The sequence below is a fragment of the Acinonyx jubatus genome, chromosome C1 (assembly GCF_027475565.1).
Source record: "Acinonyx jubatus isolate Ajub_Pintada_27869175 chromosome C1, VMU_Ajub_asm_v1.0, whole genome shotgun sequence".
Lineage (NCBI taxonomy): Eukaryota > Metazoa > Chordata > Mammalia > Carnivora > Felidae > Acinonyx > Acinonyx jubatus.
The window spans coordinates 124,853,421-124,876,100 of NC_069381.1; the positions used below are offsets into that span (position 1 = coordinate 124,853,421).

General features: G+C 36.8%; 1 protein-coding gene and 1 pseudogene across 6 annotated transcripts in view; one reads left to right on the plus strand and one right to left on the minus strand.

Annotated features, from left to right (window-relative positions):
• ZRANB3 (zinc finger RANBP2-type containing 3) overlaps positions 1 to 22,680 on the minus strand; it is a 306,588-nt gene that overhangs the window by 203,594 nt on the left and 80,314 nt on the right. The window lies entirely within an intron of this gene.
• On the plus strand, positions 18,609 to 18,940 carry LOC128314012 (small ubiquitin-related modifier 2-like; annotated as a pseudogene).

The following is a 22,680-nucleotide window of genomic DNA, read 5'->3' on the forward strand; positions in this document are numbered from 1 at the left end:
TGGGCCTGGAAATCTGCACCAGGAAGAGGAGCCCCCACAACATCTGGCCATGAAAATCAGCAGGGCTTACAGGAGAGCCAGAAGGCTACTGGAAATTAACATCACTTTTAAAGGACCACGACACAATACTACTCATTCTGAGACACAGCATAGAAGGAGTTATTTGAAAAGTGCCTGGGCACTGAGAGAGATTTATTAACTAATTTTAGGGAGTAGGGATTTGTAGGGATGGCTAGCAAGTGCCACTTTTCTTCCCTCATTCAGCCTACCTAGCCCAATGCAGAAGCTACCTATCTTGCTAATACCACTGGCTCCATGCTGGACTTCCCCTGTGAACCCACCCAGCTTATGAACCTGCCCTTGCAGGCGCCCTCCTGAAGAACTCCTGCCTCATCAGACCTGGTGGGGGCACCCTCAGTGGGGATCACGAAACCCCCAAAACCACAATGCTCAAAATGGCTACCACCCTGCCCCTGGCAAAGCAACTCCTGGGGAGGTGGGTGGGGGGGCACATCCACTAACACAACAATAATAGCTGCAGCAAGGCCTCTCAGCCAGCTGTATGGAGGGGGACCAACCCCACACAATACCCAGCCTTCGGCAGCTACAGCAAGCCACTGCAGCTAGCCCCAACCATCAGTGCAACTGCAGCAGTCAGCAGCCCACACAGGGGACAACCCTGGAGTGCTTGGTTCTGGTGACCAGGGGAGATTGAGCTTCTGGGCCCTGTGGGATGCCTCCTACATAAGGCCACTAACTTGAAGATAAGGAGATGAAGCTGACCTATGTCACAAACACAGAGAGTCAGACAAAAAAGAAAAGACAGAGGATCATGTTGCAGTGAAAGAATAATACTAAACCTCAGAAACCAACTAAATAAAATGGAGATTAGCAATCTATTTGATAAAAAATTCAAATGATCATGAAGATGCTCCCTGGACTTGAGAGAAGAGGGGCTGAACTCACCAAGGACATCAACAAAGAGAGTGAAAATATGGGAAAGATCCACTTAGAGCTGAAGAACTCCATAACTGAAATGAAAAATACACTAGAGAGCTCAAAAAGAGATTAAATGATGTAGAACAGATCAGCAAATGGAAGATACATTAGTGGAGATCATCCAAGCTAAACAACAAAAAGAAAAAAAAAACACATTGAAAATGCTAATAAGGATAGGTTAAAGGACCACTGAAACAACAGCAAGCATACTAACATTTACGTTAAAGGGTTCCCAGAAGAGGAAGAAAGAGAAAGAGGCAGAAAAGTTGTTTGAAAAAATAATGGCTGAGTATCTCCCTAATCTGAAGAAGGAACCAGGCAGCCAGGTCCAATAAGCATGGATAGCAGCAAACAAGATGAACCCAAAGAGATCCACACCAAGATACATAATAATTAAAATGTGAAAAAGTTATGGGGCATATGGGTGGCCTAGTTGGTTAAGCCTCTGACTCTTCATTTCGGTTCAGGTCATGATCTCACAGGCATGAAATCAAGCCCTGTTTGGGGCTCTGCATTGGGCGTGGAGCCTGCTTAAGATTCTCCCTCTCCTCTCCCCAGCTCATGCTTGTGCCCTTTTTCTATTAAAAAAATAAATAAAATTTGAAAATGTGAAAAAACTAAAATAAAGAGAGGATCTTTAAGAGCAACAAGAGAAAAGCAACTAATTTTGTACAGAAGACTCTCTGTCCCATTAGGCTATAACTTGATTTTTCACAGAAATTTTGCAGGCTACAAGGGAATGGTATGACATATTCAAAGTGCTGATGGGCAAAAACATATAACCAAGAATCATCTACCCAGTAAGGCTATCATTGAGAAGTAAAGGAAAGATAAAAAGTCTTCCAGAGAAAGGAAAGTTAAAGGGATTCATCACACTAATCCAACCTTAAAATAAATGTTAAAGGGACTTCTTTAAGCAGAAAAAAAACAACACATGAGTAGAAGTACATGAAACTTATGCAAGAAACATACACTAAAGATAATAGATTGATTATTTAAAAAGATAGTATGAAGGTAAAAAGACAAAAGTAGTAAGTTCAATTATATCTATATTACTAGCTTTATCTACAATAATTAGTTAAAGAGACAGGCAAATAAAAAAGCCAAAAATTATAACATTAAATACATATACCAAGGAAGGGGGAGGTAAAAATGTAGTACTTTCAGAATGTGGTCAAACTTAAGCATACATAAACTGATAACAGATAGCTATATATACACACGTATAAGGTGGTTACATTGAACATTAAGCTAATCACAAATCAAAAATCTACAACAGATACACTTGCAAAAAAGAAAAAGTATTCCAAATATAACACTAAAGAAAGTCATCAAATCGCAAAAGAAGCGTACAAGAAGAAAGTTACAGGGAACTACAAAAATGAGTCAGGAAGCAATTAACAAAATAGCAGTAAGTATATACCTATTCATTGAAATGTAAATGAACTGAATGATTCAATCAAAAGACACACAATGAACGAATGGACAAAAAGAAAAAAAAAAAACAAACCAAAAAACCCAAGACCCATGTATATGCTCCTACAAGAGACTCACTGCAGACCTAAACATGCATAAAGACTGAAAATGAAAGGATGGAAAATGATATTCTATGTAAAGGACAATAAAAGAAAACCTGGATAGCAATACTTGTATCAGACAAAATAGACTTTAAAACAAAGACTGTAGTAAGAGACAAAGAAGGGCATTACATAATGATAAAGGGATAAATCCAACAAGGGGATATAACAATTGTAAATATCCCTGCACCCAACGTAACAGCATCTAAATATATAATGCACAAATTAACAGAAAGGGAGAAACTGACAGTAATACAACAGTACTAGCAGAGTTATATCCTTACATCAATGGATAGATTATCCAGACAGAAAATATGAAAACAGTGGCTTTGAATGTCATGTGACTTCAGATGAACTTAACAGACTTATACAGAACATCCTATCAAAAACAGCAGAATACACATTCTTTTCAAGTGAGCATGTAACGTTCTCCAGGACAGATCACAGGTTAGGCAACAAAACAAGTCTCAATAAATTTAAGAAGATTGGAATCATATGAAGCATCTTTTCTGACCACAATGGTATGAAAGTAATAATCAGTTAACTATATCAGAATTTAACTAAAAAGAAAACAAACAAAAACCAGAAACACATAGAAGCTGAACAACATGCTACTAAACAATGAGTCAACAAAGAAATCAAAGAGTAAATAATAGGATAATTGGAGACAAATGAACATGGAAACAATATTTTCTGAAATTGTTGGGATGCAGAAAAAGCAGTTCTCAGAGGTAAGTTTATACTGATGCAGGCTTACCTTAAGAAACAACTAAAATCTCAAATAAACAATCTAATCTACACCTCAAGGAAGGAAAAACAAACAAACAAATAAAAAACAAAGCCCACAGTTAGTAAAAGGAATGAAATCGTCAAGATCAGAGTGAAAACAAATGAAATAGACTCTGAAAAAAAAAAAAACTAGAAAAGAAAAGATGAATACGACAAAGAGCTTGTTATTTGAAAACATAAAACTGATAAACTTTTAGCCAGATCTTAAGGGAAAAGCTTTTAGCTTTTCATCACTGAGTATGATATTAGCTCTGGCTAGGACTTCCAATATTATGTTGAATAAAAGTGGCAAGAGTGGGAAATCTTGTTTCCTTCCTAATCTTAGAGGAAAGGCTTTCAGCTTGTCACCACTGAGTGTAAGGTTTGCTGTGGGCCTGTCATATATGGCCTTTATGTTGTGGTATGTTCCTCTATACCCACTTTTTTGAGTTTCTGTTATGACTCAATATTGAATTTTGTTAAGTGCTTTTTCTCCATATATTGAGACAATCATTTAACTTTCGGTTTCATTTTACTAATGTGGTTTATCTTGTTAATTGATTGATGGATATTGAACTGTCTTACATGCTTGAATACATCCCACTTAATTGTGATGCATGATCTTTTTAAGGTATTGTTGAATTCAGTATGATAGTATTTGGTTTTGGAATTTCCTGTCCATGCTCATTAGGGATATTGACCTGTAATTTACTTTTCTTTCTTTGTTCTTTTTTTTTTTTTGTATTATCTTTTCTGATATATGCAACAGAGTAATGCTGGCCTTGTAGAATTAATTTGGAAGAATTCCTTCCACTTCTTAAAGGTTTTTTTAAACTTTATTTATTTTGAGAGAGAGAGAGAGAGAAGGGCAGAGAGAGGGAGAGAGAGAATCCCAAACAGGCTCTGCAGTGACAAAGCATGGTATATATTTTCATTTATATGTCATCTTCAATTTCTTTTATCAGTGTTTTACAATTTTCAGAGTAAAAGGCTTTGACCTTCTTGGTTAAATTCATTTTTAGGGTTTTTTGTTTTTTTGTTTTTAATGTAGTTGTAACTGGGATTAACTTCTTTCTGCTGGTTTGTTATCAGTTATAGAAATGCAACATATTTCTGTATATTAATTTTGTACCCTGGAACTTTACTGAATGTATTTATTAAGTCTAATAGTTTTTTGGTGATTCTTTAGGGTTTCTTATATGTAGTATCATGTCACCTGCCAAGAAGGACAGTTTTACTTCTTCCTTATCAATTTGGATGTCTTTTATTTCTTTTTGTTGTGTGATTTCTGTGCCTAGGACTTCCAGTACTATATTGCATGTAAGTGATAAGATTCAGGGCGCCTGGGTGGCTCAGTTGGTTGAGCATCTGACTCTTGATATTGGCTTGATATTGGCTCAGATCATGATCCCAGGGTCTTGGGATTGAGCCCCATGCTGGGCTCCACTGCATGTGGAGCCTGCTTAAGATTCTATCTCTTTCTCCCCCCTCCCCTCCCTATTCTCCCTCTTCAAAAAAAAAAAATATATATATATATATAAAATATATATATATAAAATATATATATATAAAATATATATATATATATAAAATATATATATATATACAATGGGGAAAAAGAGAGACCCTTCAATAAATGATGTTGGGGAAAGTGGACAGCTATATTAAAAAAAAAAAAAATGAAACTGGATCACTTTCTTATACCATACACAAAAATAAACTCAAAACGGATTTAAAATTTAAATGTAAGAGCTGAAACCATAAAACTCCTAAAAGTAAACATAGGCAGTAAAATCTTAGACATGGGTCTTAATATTTTTTGGATCTGTCTCCTTAGGTAAGGACAAAAAACCCAAAAATGAACAAACGGGGCTACATTAAACTAAAAAGTTTCTGCACAGCAAAGGAAATCATCAACAAAATGAAAATCTACTGACAAGGAGAAAATATCTGCAAATCATATATCTGATACAAGGCTAATATCCAAAATATATTTTTAAAAAAACACATACAACTCCACACCTGAAATAAAAGAATCCAATTAAAAAGTTGGCAGACGTTTTTCCATATAAATAGACATTTTTCCAAAAAGACATACAGATGGTCAACAGACACACAGAAAGATGCTCAACATCACTACTCATCAAGGAAATACAAATCAAAACTGCAATGAAATGTTACCTCAGAGCAGTCAGAATTGGTAGTCTCAATACGACAAGAAAAAACAAGATGTGGAGAAAAGGGAACCTTCATGTACTGTTGGTGAGTATATAAATTGGCACAGTCATTAGGGAAAACTGTATGGAAGATAACTTAAAAAATTAAAAACAAAAATACCATATGAACTAGTAATTCCACCACAGGGTATTTACCTAATGTAAACAAAAACACTAATTTGTAAACATATATGTACCCCTATTTTTATGACAGCATTATGTACCATGGCCAAGGTATGGAAGCACCTTGTGTCCATCAATAGATGAATGGATAAAGAAGTTATGGCACAGCAGAATATTACTCAGCCATAAAAAAGAATGAGATCTTGTCATTTGCAACAATATATATAGGCCTAGAGACCATTATGCTAAGTGAAATAAGTTAATAAATAAGGAAAGAAAAGTACAGCATTGGGAATATAATCAATAATACCATAATGTTACATGATGACAAATGATAACCACACTTATGGTGAGCACAGTGTGCAGAATTACTGAATCACTATGTTGTATACCTGAAACTACTATAACATTGTTTGTCAATGATACTTTGAGCAAAATAAAAAACTAAGTAAATAAATAAAGATAATAAAGTATTCTGTGATATAATCAGTAAAAAAAAGAAAAAAGAATGAAATCTTGCCACTTGCAACAAAATGGGTGTACCTAGAGGGTATCATGCTAAGTGAAATAAGTCAGAAAAATACAAATACCATATAATTTCACAAATATGTGGAATGTAAAAAACAAAATAAATGTAACAAAGAAAACAGAAACCAGAATCATAAATACAAGGAACAAACTGGTGGCTGCCATAAGGGAGTGGTTGGGGGAATGTGCAAAATAAGTAAAGGAGATTAAGAGTTATACATTATACATGTTATACATTACATTATATAGTTATACATTAAATAAATCATGGGGATACAAAGCACAGCATAGGGAATAAACTCAATAATATAGTTATAATTTTGTATGGTGACAGATGGTAACTAAGCATAGTATTTTGTAATGTGTACAATTGTGGAATCACTGTTGTATACCTGAAACTAATATAATATTGCATGTCAACTATACTTCAGTTAATAGTTTTTTTTAAAAAAACAGATTAAAAAATTTTTAAAAATAAAATTTTAAGTCAGGATAAGCAATCAAGATAAAACCTAAATGTATAAACTACAGTAAAAGGAGATTATGTAAGAAGGATTTTCTGACACAACTAGGAAAGCACGAATCTAATGTTCGGTAAAGTTTGTAGATTTAACAGGTAATGGTACCTGACAAAGAGGATTGACAACATTTATGAATTCCAGGTATTTTCACAGGTGCTCAAACTGGGACCTGAGGTACATCTTAACCTTTAAATCTACTATTACTCCATACCTTCTTCTGTCCCAGGCCTCAGTGAGCCCAAGAGGAACATGTGAAAAGTAGGAAAGTCTTACCTGAAATGCTTTAAACAAGAGCACACAGGAGCAAATGAAAAAGTGAGGAGTGGGGAGTCCAAGGGTTATGTCTTCAATAGGAAGCCAAGTTCGTTCCCACAGGCTAGCAAGAATGTTTTGTCATTGTTTCAATGGACCAGGAAAAATGCTCTCTGACTCCAAATAGTCATAGTTATTTGGCATTAGGAGTCTGTGCCTCTGGAAAAGTAAGGCCAATCTAGATTGAAGTGCTTATTTCTCTCCTCTTCAAGGAAAAATTCTTGGGTGACACAACAGACCTTGCATATTTTACAGTGGGGGAGATCATATCAAGTGTCAGGGTTCGTGATCTAACCTGTGTACCATGGGCTGGGACTCTGGCAGGTCTAGGTAAACTGAGACAAATCACTGGGTATTCTATGTGGCTAAGGAGGAATGAATCCTCTGAGATAAAGGACCTTGACATAAATCAGAGTTAAATGAGCAGATGATCAAAAATGGGACACAAAGTCTTTCTCCTATTAGCACACAAGACAGGCTCACACTGCGGTGGAAGTTTGAAATTGTTAAGTTTAAATTTTAAAAACGATATGAATTTGTCAAGCACAGACAATTTGGGATGGAAACTGATCCAGGGCAACTTCAGTCAAAGGTGACCATAAAAAATCCTATATTGGATGCTTCAAACATTGACAGGCAGATGGGAGTCCTTTGCCTGTTTATTTACCTGTGTGGATAGTTTGGCAAGGGGAACAGCATCGAATAGCTACCTGTAAGATGAAATAGGAAAGTTATGAATAAACAAAGATAAGATTAAATGATGCAAAGGCTGAAGAGATGAATTAGAACTAGGAATAAAGGGTAAAGCCAGACAAAGATGGCATGTCCGGAGATACTGGCTTGTGGACAAGTGGACAGATAGGGAGTGGAGGAGCTAACCGGGGCGATACAGTCAGTCCACCAGCAAAAATGGGGGCAGGACACATCTCAGAAGACAGGGTTAGATGTGAATATTTAAAGGAATAGAGTATGCCTTACAGCTCAAGTATCAGAATCAAAACCTGTTACTCTTTACCCTTTGATTATTAGGTCCCAGGCTATTCACAAATCGGAGGAGACACAGGTCAATGTATGCATCCCCAGAACTATACTATATCTCCAATCCTGCTTTACCATTTCACATCAAGTGTACTTCACAGACCAAACTATGTATTTGTTGAAAAGGTAAAATACGAAGTAGTCCAAGCCTCACTACCCATAAAGAAACTGAACAGAGGATGAATATGCATTCTTAAAACCACACACAAGTCTAGGGGTGCCTGGCTGGCTCAGACAGTGGAGTGTGTGACTCTTGATTCCGGGGCTTTGAGTTCAAGCCATATGCTGCGTTTAGAGATTACTTAAAAAACTAATGTCTTAGGGGTGCCTGGGTGGCTCAGTTGGTTAAGCCTCTGACTCTTGATTTTGGCTCAGGTCATGATCTTTCAGTTTGTGAGGATGAGCCCCGAGTATGGCTCTGCACTGGCAGAACGGAACCTGCCTTGAATTCTGTCTCAAAATAAATAAATAAACTTAAAAAAAATAATAACATCCTAAAAAGAAGCTACACATTAAGTCTTTTGTGAAGAAAAGCTAATTTTATGCTTATTTTCAAAATCATTTATTATCTCATTGCAATTTCCTTGGCAATAGCTCCTAAAATTAAGTTTGATGAAAATCTACTAAGAGAAAAACTATACAGAAGAATATTCACAGTAGTACTCTTCATATACTAAAACTGGAAACATAAATATTGAGCAACAGTACAATGGATAAATAAATTGTAGCATATCCTTAAGACAGAATTCTATACAGCAATGAGAAGGAACAAACTACAACTACCCAATATGACAAAATAAATTTCACAAATATACTGTTAAGTGAATTAAGACAGAGACAAATGAGTGCATAGTATACTATTCCACTTATATAATGCAGAAAGAAAAAACTATACAGTGGTGTTCAAAGATAGAATTTCGGTTGGAGGGAACAGTGGAGGAAGGAACAGTGACTGGAACATAGCACACTCTGGAGTTCTTGGGTTCAGGAAATATACAATTCTCTCTCTCTCTCTCTCTCTTTTTTTTTTTAACATTTATTTATTTTTGAGAGAGAGAGACAGAGCACAAGCAGGGGAGGGACAGAGAGAGAGGGAGACACAGAATCCGAAGCAGGCTCCAGGCCCAGGGCTGTCAGCACAGCCTGATGCAGGGCTCAAACTCACAGACCATGAGATCATAAACTGGATCCAAGTCAGACATTCAACCAACTGAGCCACCCAGGCATCCAGGGAACATATAATTCTTGACCTGAATGCTGGTTATATAGGAGTGTTCTCTGTGAAAAACAGCTGTTCACTTATGGTGAGGGCACTTATCAAACATACCATATACTTGAGTAAAAAGTTTACTTTAAAAAATAAATTCAGGGCACCTGGCTGGTTCAGTCAGTAGAGCATCTGACTCTTGATCTCAGGGTCATGAGTTCAAGCCCCACATTGGGCATGGAGTCTACTTAAAAAAAAAAAAAAAAAAATTAGAAACTTTTTAAAAGCTATTTTTAAATTCCAAATTATTTTTAATACAAACTAATGGCATCTTAACTTACTGATTTTATATATTTTGGTTCACATAAAGAACACTTTATTATTTTAAATTATGAAGGAATAATACTTTTACAACCATTAATTTCTTAAATTAATGTAGGTTATATGCATAGTTTTTATTTTTAAAAAGCATAGTACAAAAGAGCTTATACTGAAAAGCAACTGTCCCCACTTTTATCTGTCCTCACCCCCAGCCCTAATTCTACTACTGAAAGGCAACCTTGATAATATTAATATGATTATTTGCAGTTTCATCATTCATCAGCTTCAGATATTAATCTGTTGACTTCTGCAAAACCTGAAAATCATAAACTCAAAATCTTTAATTCTAGTCTAGACTAGAAAAATATCTCTGAAGTCCAAGCACTAGGTTCCAGTTGACAATTTTAATGAATAACTTTTAAAAACAGGAGACATTTTTTTTTCTTTAACTCCTCAGGGGATTCCAGTGCATGGCCAAGGTTGATGCAATGCTGAGGTAATTAGAGAAGAAAAAGCCTATACTATATTTACATTCCTATTACTAGAAAAGTTAAAAGCCATAATCATTTGGTGCCTTCCATTAAAAGAGTTGAGTTTCTGCCCATGGTGTTTGCTAAGAAAGATAAATGACTTCAATAATTTGAGGTATTAACATGTAAATTTGTTTCTACAATGTTTGTCAGAGGAAACTACGTTTGTTAAAGTTCTTTTATACAAAATTGTATCTATTCACTAAAAAATGTATCTGAAGTTGATTTAAACATCCAGGTAATAATTTCTTCATAATGACTTCACTGATCTAGCTCTAATTCACAGAAAAAGATGGTACAGATATTCATAAAATTAGGAACATGACTAAAGGGGCATTTCCTTTTTGAAAGTAAAATAAAATGCCTAACAGATGAACTTAAAGATTAACAAAATATAGACTCTTGGTTGGTCACCATATCTCACTATGAAAGAAGATGTGGCCTCCCACTAAGGAAAATTTGGCTCACTTCTAACTTCCTACCTCACCAACTCCTTTTACCAATGATGGCAATTATTAGAATGATTCTACTAATAGTCACATTTGTAACTTTTGAGCATATCTTTCAGATTCTAGTTCTTCCAGTTCATGAACTAAGACCATAGCTCTCAATTTGACTAAGGCAACAACTGGCAAATGTAAAACAAAAAACAAACAAACTGATGCCTAAGTTCTACACTCAAAAATTTTAATTGTTAAGATGTGGTTTGATACAGTTTGGGCATCAAGATTTTGAAAGCTCCCAGGTGATTTTAAAATGTAACAAAATTTGAGAGCTGCTATACAGAATACACATTTTAGTAGTAGCATTCACACCTGTCCTTCCCAACTTGTCACATCTACTTTTTAAAAATATTTTTTAGATTAGTAAAATTTAGGCTATTTTCTATAATCATAACTAAGACTTACACACTTTAGAAATAAAGCTAATTCTTTTTTAAAAAAATTAAACACACAATGTCCAATATCGGAGTTTATATGAATAACATTCAGAACAGAACCAAGAAGTGTACTCAGGTTGTATTTCCTTCTCTATATGCTACTTCGAGGTCAGGAGTCTCTTTTCTTATATCCTATTAATTTTTCAAAATCATATTATTTAAGGACACTAATTTTCCTATCTACTTTGTATTTCCTAAACTTTTCTGACCATCTTTGTTGTCTTAATAAGAAAAATATATATTTAATATATGTATATATATTAAATATATATTTAACCACAGTCTGCCTGTTATTATTTCTCATTTATCAATTTCTATTCCAATTTTCTTGGACATAACTGAATTCTTACTGTAATATGATATCATTGTTTCTATTGCCTGCTGTACAAATGTCATCTGGAGTTTGTACTCATTGGACTTTTGGGTAAGTTGCATTAGTTGTATCCTCTCTTGGCTTTCATGCTTTTTTTGACAAAAAACATCCTCAATATCTGAGAGATAAATGTTATTGATCTCTTCATTTCCCTTCACACATGAAAATGACTTATTTTGACCTCACATTGTTTAGTTTGCTGGGGTACAGAATTTTAAGTTAAAATTCATTTTTCTTCAAACCTTTGATCAAATTGTCCCCATGTCTTATAGTATCCATGTTCTACTGCCTTATGGCATCCATATTTCCTAATTTGTAGACTTTTGTTTCTTTCTTCTAGAAGTTTTTTGCCACTTTATTTATAATCTTGATATTCTGAAATTTCACAAGATTGTAATTCCTTCATTTTACTTGCTACTTAGGGAGACTACCTAATCTGAAAATAGATGCTTTTTTTTTTCTTTTTACCTTTCACTGTAAACATCCTACATTTATGGTAAACGTCTAAGTGCCAGTCACTGTTCTAGATTCTAGGGTAGTGGTATAATACAAAAAAAACAAAAATTCTGTCTTATGGGGTGAAACTTTTAGTGAAGGAAACCGTAAACAGAATAAGTTAAATGTATATTAAATGCCAGGCTTAGTTTAAAAATAAAGCAAGAAAGTGGAATTGAAATATTGGGGAAGAAGGCATGGAAATTTGGATGGGATGGCCGAAGAAGACCTCACACAGAAAGTGAATTCTAGATAAAGATCTGAAGCAAGTAAGGAAGTCAAAACATGAAGATGAATATGGCTGGGGCAAGAGACATTCCAGGCAAAGGGAAAATAATTGAAAAGGTTCTGAGACAAATCCATGTTTAGAGTTCTGGAGAAGCAAAGTGAGCTGAGTGAGGGAGAATAGGAGGTTAGGAGGTTAGGGAAGTAATGGGAAGCAAGATTCTGTAGGATCTAGGGAGTCTTGGTACGGATGTCAACTTTTATTAGGAGTGCAGGGAGAAGTTTTCCATTGGGAGAATCTGAGCAAAGGAGTGACAGGATCCCACTAATGTTAAACAGGATCATTCTGACTGCTTTACCGGGAATATATTGAATGAGAAAAGGACAGTAAGAACCAAAAAGTTGGAAGCCTACTTAATCAGGTACAGATGGTGGTGGCTTGAAGGTGGTGGCAGTAGTGAGGATACTGAAAACAGGATAGAATTCCATGTATATTTTTAAGGTAAAATTGACAGGATATTCTGATGTGATGGAATTATGGTATGAATGAAAAGAGTCAAGAATTACTGGCCTGCAAAAGTGGAAGAATGAAGACATCATTAACTGGGATGAAATAGGCTGAGAAAAAAATCCATTTTCTGGCAGCATATATCAGGAGTTTGACTTTAGCCTTATTAAATTTGACATCTATTAAACATTTAAGTATGAGGTCAAACAGGCAGATAGATGCAAGGATTTGGAGGGTAGGGAAGAAGTCTGGCCTACACTTGTAGGTTGGGAGGCATCAGCATACACATAATATTTTAAATGTTGAGATTTGATGAAATCTCCTAGGGAAGACATAGAAGGAAAAGAAATAGTTCAAGGACTACACTCTAGGACATTCTATAATTTACAAGAAGGAATCATGAGTAAGAACCTGCAGAAAACACTAAGAGGGAGTAGCCACGAAAGTGACAGACAGTAATGAATGATAGTATGAAGAAGTCAGTGATTCTCCTCCATAAAAACCAAACATTAAACTATACAGAATTTTTAAAAACACCATATTAGGGCATTAGATTGATGCAGAAAATGAACTGATACCATTTATTCTTAAAATCACACTAAAGTTTCAGGTAAGAACAGCAGAAATCTGCAGACTATTTGTCTGTGGTTACTGTCATCCACACTACCTTCCACTCCCCGAGTTCTGCTGCCAAGAACTGTAGTTTCTTTCTCTTTAATTTTTTAAAAATATTTCCTAAAAAAATTTTTTTTAACATTTATTCATTTTTGAGATACAGAGAGAGACAGAGCATGAGTAGGGAGGAGCAGAGAGAGAGGGAGACACAGAATCCAAAGGCTCTAGGCTCTGAGCTGTCAGTACAGAGCCTGATACAGGGATCGAACTCACTGACTTCAAGATTGTGACCTGAGCTGAAGTCAGACGCTTAAATGACTGAGCCACCAAGGCACCCTTCTCTTTAATATTTTAATGTGGTAAAATACACGTAAGATTTGTCAACAAAAGTATACACACCACTTTGTTTACAGCTCAGTAGTGTAAAGTATATTCTTACTGCAGTGCAAACAACTTCTAGAACTCTTCATCTTGCAAAACTGAAACTCTACACCCATTAAACAATAATTCTCCATTACCCCTTTCTCCCCTACAGTCCCTGGCAACCACCATTTTCTGTTGCTATGAATTTGACTACTCTGAGAACATTAGTTTTACCATCACAGAGCTGGCAGTGAAAACCAGCAGCAATGCTGCCAGGAGACTGGACTCAAAAGAGAGGTGGAGGACAAAAAATTAGGGCTTACAGAAATTTTAAAGTTTGACAAGTAAGAACCATAACATACCAGAATAACATTTTAAAACTTATCAATGTATAACAAATATATTGGAATTACCATTAAATGGAAGCCTTGGTAATACTTATATAAGAACATGCTGGCATTCTGCCTTAAAAATGTATTAATCCAGTAATAAAATAAAAGTTAAAGAAAATGGTAAGCTTAGATAAAAATGAACAGAGGAACTCCATAGCCCTACTTATCCCAGGTTGTGGTCCCAAATTAAACAAGCAGTGGACAAATCAGAAATTTAATGGGGAATCCTAAAAATGAGACAGTCATAAAAGCACTGAGAGAAGTTCTCCAGCTAGTTTTTGCTAACTAGGAAATAAAGACATGCACTGGGGAGACTTGAGAGAGCCGGGTAAGAAGTGAAAGCTAAGGAAGTCTTGAGAAATGACTGCAATTTTTAATGAGTACCTCAAACCACATACAAATTCATAGGTAGAAGGTGGAAGCCTTATGGGCTCAAGATATTTAAACAAAATTTCTGTCCTAATCATTGGCTGACAACTATGCTATTTAGAGACAATGCTTAGGAATCTAGACTAAAAACAAAAATAGTAAAAATAAAAATATTGAACAGAGACATTACTGGCAGCACACTATGGAAAACAAAGAACAAAAACAAAATCCATATCTTCTATATTACCTAAAATGTACAGTTTCCAACCAGAAATTACTAGACATACAAATAAACAGGGAGAAAAAAATCAGTTCATAAAAACTAAGTGAGCCCAGATACTGAATTTAGCAGACTAAGAAACTGATGTAGCTTTTATAAGTATGTTCAAAGAACTGAAGGAAAACACGAGTATTATTCCATTAGGAAGTTTTCATAAACATATACACAATAACCAAAAGAAAATTCTAGAATTGAAAAGTACCATAACTTAAGTGAATAAAATGAAGGAACTTGTGGCAGGCACAATTTTAAGATGGTCCCACAAGACCCACTCCCTCTCATGTATACACCCTTGCAAACACAGAGGAATAAACAAAGGGTTCATAAAGAATAGCAGTGAAAAGGAATTAATGGCGATAGCCACAAAAGATGGAGTTTGCATTCCAAAAAAAGGGCTAATGATGTATATATCTCAACTGGAAACACTCTAGAGACACTCTAGCACACAGAGGAGCACACAGGGAGCATACGAATCCCAATAGCAAATGGCTTGGAAAGCAAGACAGGTGACCAGCAGGACTTAAAGCCTGGAGTTTTAAAGGTCAGCAGGCTTGGCTCAAAGGCCATGGGGCTGCTCTTGAAGCAAAGGCAGGACAAACAGTCCACAGACATGGAGTGGAAACAGCAATCTAAAGAGCACCTGGGCACACAGTAGGGAGGTTATTTACTCATCTTGGAGTATGTCCCAGAGAGAGGCATTATTCACGGAGAGACTACTCCAGCAACAGAGGAACTGGCAGGCGCCATTTCCCTCCCCTTGCCCTCAACATACGCACAATTCCACAGCTGCAGGAAACAGTGCAATGCCCACACTCACTACCTAATTTGCTTACACCAGGCCCACAACCCACACTTCAGTGAAACTGTCCTTCCCAGTCACGCTTGCCTCAGTCACAGAGTGGCAGGCCCCATTTCCAAAAGATGAGCCCAAACACCTGCCAACACTATGTCTCACCACCTAGGAGTTGTGCAGGGCCTCGGTTCTGGCGGCAGTGGTGAAAGGTCTCAATTCACAAGCAGACTAGAAGCACACCTAGTTAAAACTCACCACATTCAGGCCAGGGACCAAACACTGCTGACAACAGGCAAAGAGAATGTCTGCAGATGAGTGACCTACAGTACAAAGGAGCCAGGACACAACAGAAGAGTGTAAACAGCACACACTGGAGACACTCCCATAAGTGCCAGGCTTTGCAGATCAGGTAACACTACACTACAGGGCACTGTAAGACCTCTTCTTCTTCATGAGGCCATTGCCCTCAACAACAGGAGAAGTAACTGGTGTTCCTAACCCACAGAAGCAGACAAAGAGACTTCGACAAAATGAGAAAACAGAGGAAATTTTCCCAAATGAAAGAAAAGGACATGGCCATGGCCAGATATTTAAGTGAGACAAATACAAGTAACACGACTAAAAGAGAATTTAAAGTAAAGTATCATGAAGATACTCACTAGACTTGAGAAAAGAGTGGCAGACTTGAGTGAGACCCTTAACACAGAGCTAAGGAATAACATAGCAAAGATAAAGGGTTCAATAAACAAAATAAGGCACACAATTGATGGAATGAACAACAGGCTGGAAGAAGAAAAGGAATAAATTAATGACCTAGAAAAGAAAGGAAAGGAAAGTAATCAAACTGAACAAAAGACAGAAAAAATAACTATGCAAAATAAGAATAAACTTAGGGAACTCAGTGACTCCATCAAATGTAAAAACTTCTGTATTATAAGAATCTCAGAAGAGAAAGAGAAAAAGGGGCAGTAAATTTATTTGAAGTAATAATAGCTGAAAACTTCCCTACTCTGGGGAAGGAAACATGTATCTGGATTCAGGGGGCACAGAGAACTCCAAACAAAATCAACAAAAGCAAACCCACAACAAGACACATTGTAATTAAATTGGCAACATTTAGTTACAGTCAAAAAATTTTAGAAGCAGCAAGACAAAAGAAGTCAGTAACATACAAGAGAAACCCCATAAGATTATTACAGGCATTTTAAGCACAAACTTTCCAAGCTAGAAGGGAGTGGCATGATGTATTCAAAGTGCTTAGTGGGAAAAATCTGCAGCAAGAATGTTATATTCAGCAAGACTATCATTCAGCATAGAAAAAGAGAGAAAGAGTTTCCCAGGCAAACAAAAGTAAAAGAGTTCATGACCACTAAACCAACCCCGCAGGGAATCTTAAAGGGGACTCTGAGTGGGAAGGAAAGACCAAAAGTGACAACATTAAGAAAACAGGAAACACAAAATTAATAAAAATTACTATTTCAATTAAAAAAAATCAGTCAAGAAACTCACAAAATAAAAGGCTGTAAATTATGACACTATATACCTAAAATGCAGTAGGAATGGAGAAAAGAATGGGTTCAAAATTAAATGACCATCAACTTAATATAGATTACTATTTACAGAAGGGTTTATATACAAACCTAATGGTAACCACAAATCAAAAACCTGTAAGAGATATGCAAAGAATAAAGAGAAACAAATCTAAATATATCATTAAAGAAAACAAGCAAAGCATGAAAGAAGGAAAGCAAACAAAGGATCAGAGAAAATCTTCAAAAATGACCACAAAATTAGTAATAAAATGGTAATAAATACATATCTATCAATAATTACTTTGAATGTAAATGGACTAAACACTCCAGTCAAAAGACATTGGATCATAAGGGGCATGTGGGTGGCTTAGTCAGGTGAGTGTCCAACTCTTGATTTCAGCTCAGGTCATTATCCCTGGATTAGGGGATTGAGCCCTGCGTCAGACTCCACACTAAGAGTCTAGCCTGCCTAAGATTCTCTCTCTCTTCCTCTACCCCTCTCCACTGCTCATGCACTCTCTAAAATAAAATATATATATTTGCATATGTATATATACATATATATATATATATATATATATATGACATAGGGTAACAAAATGGATGACAAAACAAGATGCATATATATGCTTCCTACAAGGGATTCATTTTAGACCCAAAGCCACCTGCAGGTTGAAAGTAGAGATAGATGGAGAAACATCTATCATATAAATGGATGTCAAAAGAAAGCTGGAATAGCAATTCTTATCTCAAACAAAACAGACTTTAAAAGAAAATGGAAGTAAGAGACAAAGAAAGATGCTATAATAATAAAAAGTCCAACAAGAAGTTGTGACAACTGTAAATATGTATGCACCCAACAAGTGAAAATCCGAATACATAAAATAGTTCATAACAAACATAAAGGAACTAATCAATAATAATACGAAAACAGTAGGGGACTTTAAAACCCCACTTTCATCAACAGACACATCATCTAAACAGAAATCAATAAGGAAACAATTGTTTTGAATGATACACTAGACCTGATGGATTTAACAAATATATTCAGGACATTCTATCCTAAAATAGCATAATATACATTCTTTTCAAGTGCACATGGAACATTCTCCAGAAAAGATCACTTTTTAGACTACAAAACAAGACTCCATAAATTCAAGAAGACTGAAGTCATAACATATATCTTTTCCAACCACAATGCTATGAAACTGGAAGTCAACCACAGGAAAAACTTTGGAAAGAACGAAAATACATGGAAGTTAAATAACATGCTGCTAAACAATACACAGGTCAACCAGGAAATCAAAGAAGAAATTAAAAAGTACATGGAAACAAATGAAAATAAAAACACAATGGACAAAAAATCTTTGGGATTCAGCAAAAGTGGTTCTAAGAGGGAAGTTTGTAGCAATAAAGGCCTGCCTCAAACACCCAGAAAAATCTCAAATAACTACCTAACCTAACACCTAAAGGAGGTAGAAAAAGAAGTCTTCTGCCACTCTTGGTGGTGCTTGTATGCTCATTCAGTGTGGAACTGGTACCTCTTTTGTGAAACGGCAGCTGAGGAGACTCCAGGACTCACCATGGGGGACGAAAAGCCCATGGAAGGAGTCAAGACTGAGAGCAATGATTATAGTAATTTGAAGATGGTAGGGCAGAATGCTTCTGTGGGACAGTTTAGTATTAAGACGCATATATCACTTAGTAAGATAACGGAAGCTTATTGTGAACAACAAGATTTGTCAATGAGGCAGATCAGATCCAATCTGATGGACAGCCAATCAATGAAACAGATACACCTGCACAACTGGACATGGAGGATGAAGATACAATAATGGGTTCCAGAATCTGATAGGAGGTGTCTACTAAAAAGGGAACCTGCTACTTTACTCCAGAACTCTGTTCCTCCAGACCAAGAAGAATTCTCAGTTAGAAAACCACAGTTTAGTTCCACCATATCCTGACTACTATAGTATAATTTTCTCTATTTCTTCATTTCTCCTTTCCCCATTCCTTTATTGTATATAAAGTAACTGTGTATATGCACAAGCATTTTGCATTGTTTTAAATTAAATGGCCAATGGTATGTTGTGACCGGCATCAAATGGAGATGGGATGGGCAAAAATACTGGTTCCGTAAAAATACCCCCATCCTCTATTAGTGGCATGCTCATTCATCTCTATATTCCAGTAAGTTATTTTGCTTTCACTGTTTAACAAACAACAACAACAAAAAAACCATAAAAATCCTTGCATACTTGTTTGATTGAAGAATTTTAATGTTTTTCATTTATCACTGTGAAACCAAGAACAGTTTTATAACTTTCTTGTATATAGCTGTTACATGTAGGGCAATCTGTCTTTAAATAGGGATAAATTACTCTAAAAGAAATGAATTGTAGCTAGTTTTCCTTTCAAATCAAGTGTCTTTTTGTTTAAGTAAACTTCTTGTAAAAAAAAACATAAAACCAGCAAAAGGAGGGAAATAATAAAGATTACAGCAGAAATAAATGAAATAGAAACAAAACAATACAACAGATCAATAAAACCAAGAGCTGGTTCTCTGAATAGATCAACAAAACTGATAAACCATTACCCAGACTGATCTACAAAAGAGAGAGACAGAAAGGACTTAAATAAGTAAAATCAGAAACTATGGAAAAGAAATAACCAACACCACAAAAATACAAACAATCATAAGAGAATATTAGGAAAAGCTATATGCCCAAAAATTGGACAACCTAGATAAAATGGATAAATTCTTAGCAACATATAAAATAGTAAAACTGAACCCCCCCCCAAAAAATAGAAAATTTGAACAAACCAATAACTAGCAAAGATATTGAATCAGTAATCAAAAAACTCCCAACAAACAAAAGCCCTGGACCTGATAGCTTCAAAGGAAATTCTACCAAATGTTTATAGAAGACATAATACTTATTCTTCTCAAACTATTTCAAAAAATATAAGAGAAAGGAAAACTTCCATTCTATGAGGTCAGCATTACCCTGATACCAAAACCACACAGAGAAATCACTAAAAAAGAGAACTATAGGCCAACATCCCTGAGGCATATGGATGGAAAAATCCTCAACAAAATACAGAATTCAACAATACTTTAAAAAAATCATTCACCAGTGCTGGCTTGAAGATGGCGGCAAAGGAGGACGCTGGCCTCACCCCGTCCTGCGGATGACTTAGAGTCCACCCACACCTGCCTAAATAACCCAGAAAACCACCAGAAGACTAGCAGAACGGATTCTCCAGAGACAAGCGTAGACGAAAGGCCCACGGAAGAGAGTAGGAAGAGTGGAGAGGTGGTGCGGGCTACATGGACTGGCAGGAGAGAGCCGGGGCAGAGGGGCAGCCCGCAGGCCAAGCAGAGCCCCCAAGTCTGGCTTGCAAAAGTGGAGGGGCCCGACGGAGTGTGTTCTGACAGCAAGCAGGACTTAATATCTGGAAGGTTATAAGTTAACAGCTCTGCTCAGGGAGCGGGAGGGCTGGAGGACAATGGGAGGGAGAGTTGTTGAGCCCTGGACAACAGAGCGCAGCTTGGCAGGGAACAAAGGTGCTCGCCAGCGCCATCTCCCTCTCCCATCCCCCAGCCAAAATCCCAAAGGGAACCAGTTCCTGTCAGGGAACTTGCTTGCACCTGGCAAACACCAACGCTGTGCTTCTGCGGATCCAGCCCTCCAGTGGCAGGTCTGAATCCCTCCAGGTGCCACAGGGCCCCTCCTGAAGCAGATCACTGAAGGAAAAGCGAGCTGAGCGTCCCTCCCAACCCCGTGCACCTTGCCAATCCACCCCAGCTAATACGCCAGATCTCCAGCACCACAAGCTTGGCAATGTGCAAATAGCCCAGAAGGGCCACGCCACCCCACAGTGAATCCCGCCCCTAGCAGAGGGGAAGAGAAGGCACACACCAGTCTGACTGTGGCCCCAGCGGTGGGCTGGGGGCAGACATCAGGTCTGACTGTGGCCCCGCCCACCAACACAAGTTATTCAAGACAGCACAGGGGAAGTGCCTGGCAGTTCCACGCCATTCCAGGGACTATCCAGAATGACGAAACGGAAGAATTCCCCTCAAAAAAACCTCCAGGAAATAACAACAGCTAATGAACTGATCAAAAACGATTTAAACACTATAACAGAAAGTGAATTTAGAATAATAGTCATGAAATTAATCGCTGGGGTTGAAAACAGCATAAAGGACAGCAGAGAATCTATTGCTACAGAGATCAAGGGACTAAGGAACAGCCAGGACGAGCTAAAACATGCTATTAATGAGCTGCAAAATAAAATGGAGAAGACCACAGCTCAGATTGAAGAGACAGAGGAGAGAATAGGTGACCTAGAAGATAAAATTATGGAAAAAGAGGAAGCTGAGAAAAAGAGAGATAAAAAAATTCAGGAGTATGAGGGGAAAATTAGAGAACTAAGTAATGCACTAAAGAGAAATAATCTACGCACAATTGGTATTCCAGAGGAGGAAGAGAGAGGGAAAGGTGCTGAAGGTGTACTTGAAAAATAGTACCTTAGAACTTCCCTGATCTGGGGAAGGAAAAAGGCATTGAAATCCAAGAGGCACAGAGAACTCCCTTCAGACGTAACTTGAATCGATCTTCTGCATGACATATCATAGTCAAACTGGCAAAAGACAAGGATAAAGAGAAAATTCTGAAAGCAGCTAGGGATAAATGTGCTCTAACATATAAAGGGAGACCAGTAAGACTCGTGACAGATCTCTCTACTGAAACTTGGCAGGCCAGAAAGGAATGGCAGGAAATCTTCAGTGTGATGAACAGAAAAAAATATGCAGAAGAGAATCCTATATCCAGCAAATCTGTCATTTAGAATAGAAGGAGATATAAAGGTTTTCCCCCCCAAAAAACTGAAGGAATTCATCACCACTAAACCAGCCCTACAAAAGATCCTAAGGGGGTTCCTGTGAGACAAAGTACCAGAGACATCGCTACAAGCATGACACCTACAGACATCACAATGACTCTAAACCCATATCTTTCTATGATAACACTGAATGTAAATGGACTAAATGCATCAACCAAAAGACAAAGGGTATCAGAATGGATAAAAAACCAAAACCCATCTATTTGTTGTCTACAAGAGACTCATTTTAGACCTGAGGACACCTTCAGATTGAAAGTGAGGGGATGGAGAACTATTTATCATGCTACTGGAAGTCAAAAGAAAGCTGGAGTAGCCATACTTAAATCAGACAAACTAGACTTTTAAATTAAAGGCTGTAACAAGAGATGAAGAAGGGCATTATATAATAATTACAGGGTCTATCCATCCAGAAGAACTAACAATTTTAAATGTCTATGGACGGAATACGGGAGCCCCTAAATATATAAAACAATTACTCACAAACATAAGCAACCTTATTGACAAGAATGTGGTAATTGCAGGGGACTTTAATACCCCACTTACAGCAATGGATAGATCATCTAGACACATGATCAAGAAAAAACAAGGGCCCTGAATGATACATTGGATCAGATGGACTTGACAGATATATTTAGAACTCTGCATCCCAAAGCAACAGAATATACTTTCTTCTCGAGTGCACATGGAACATTTTCCAAGATAGATCACATACTGGGTCACAAAACAGCCCTTCATAGGTATAAAAGA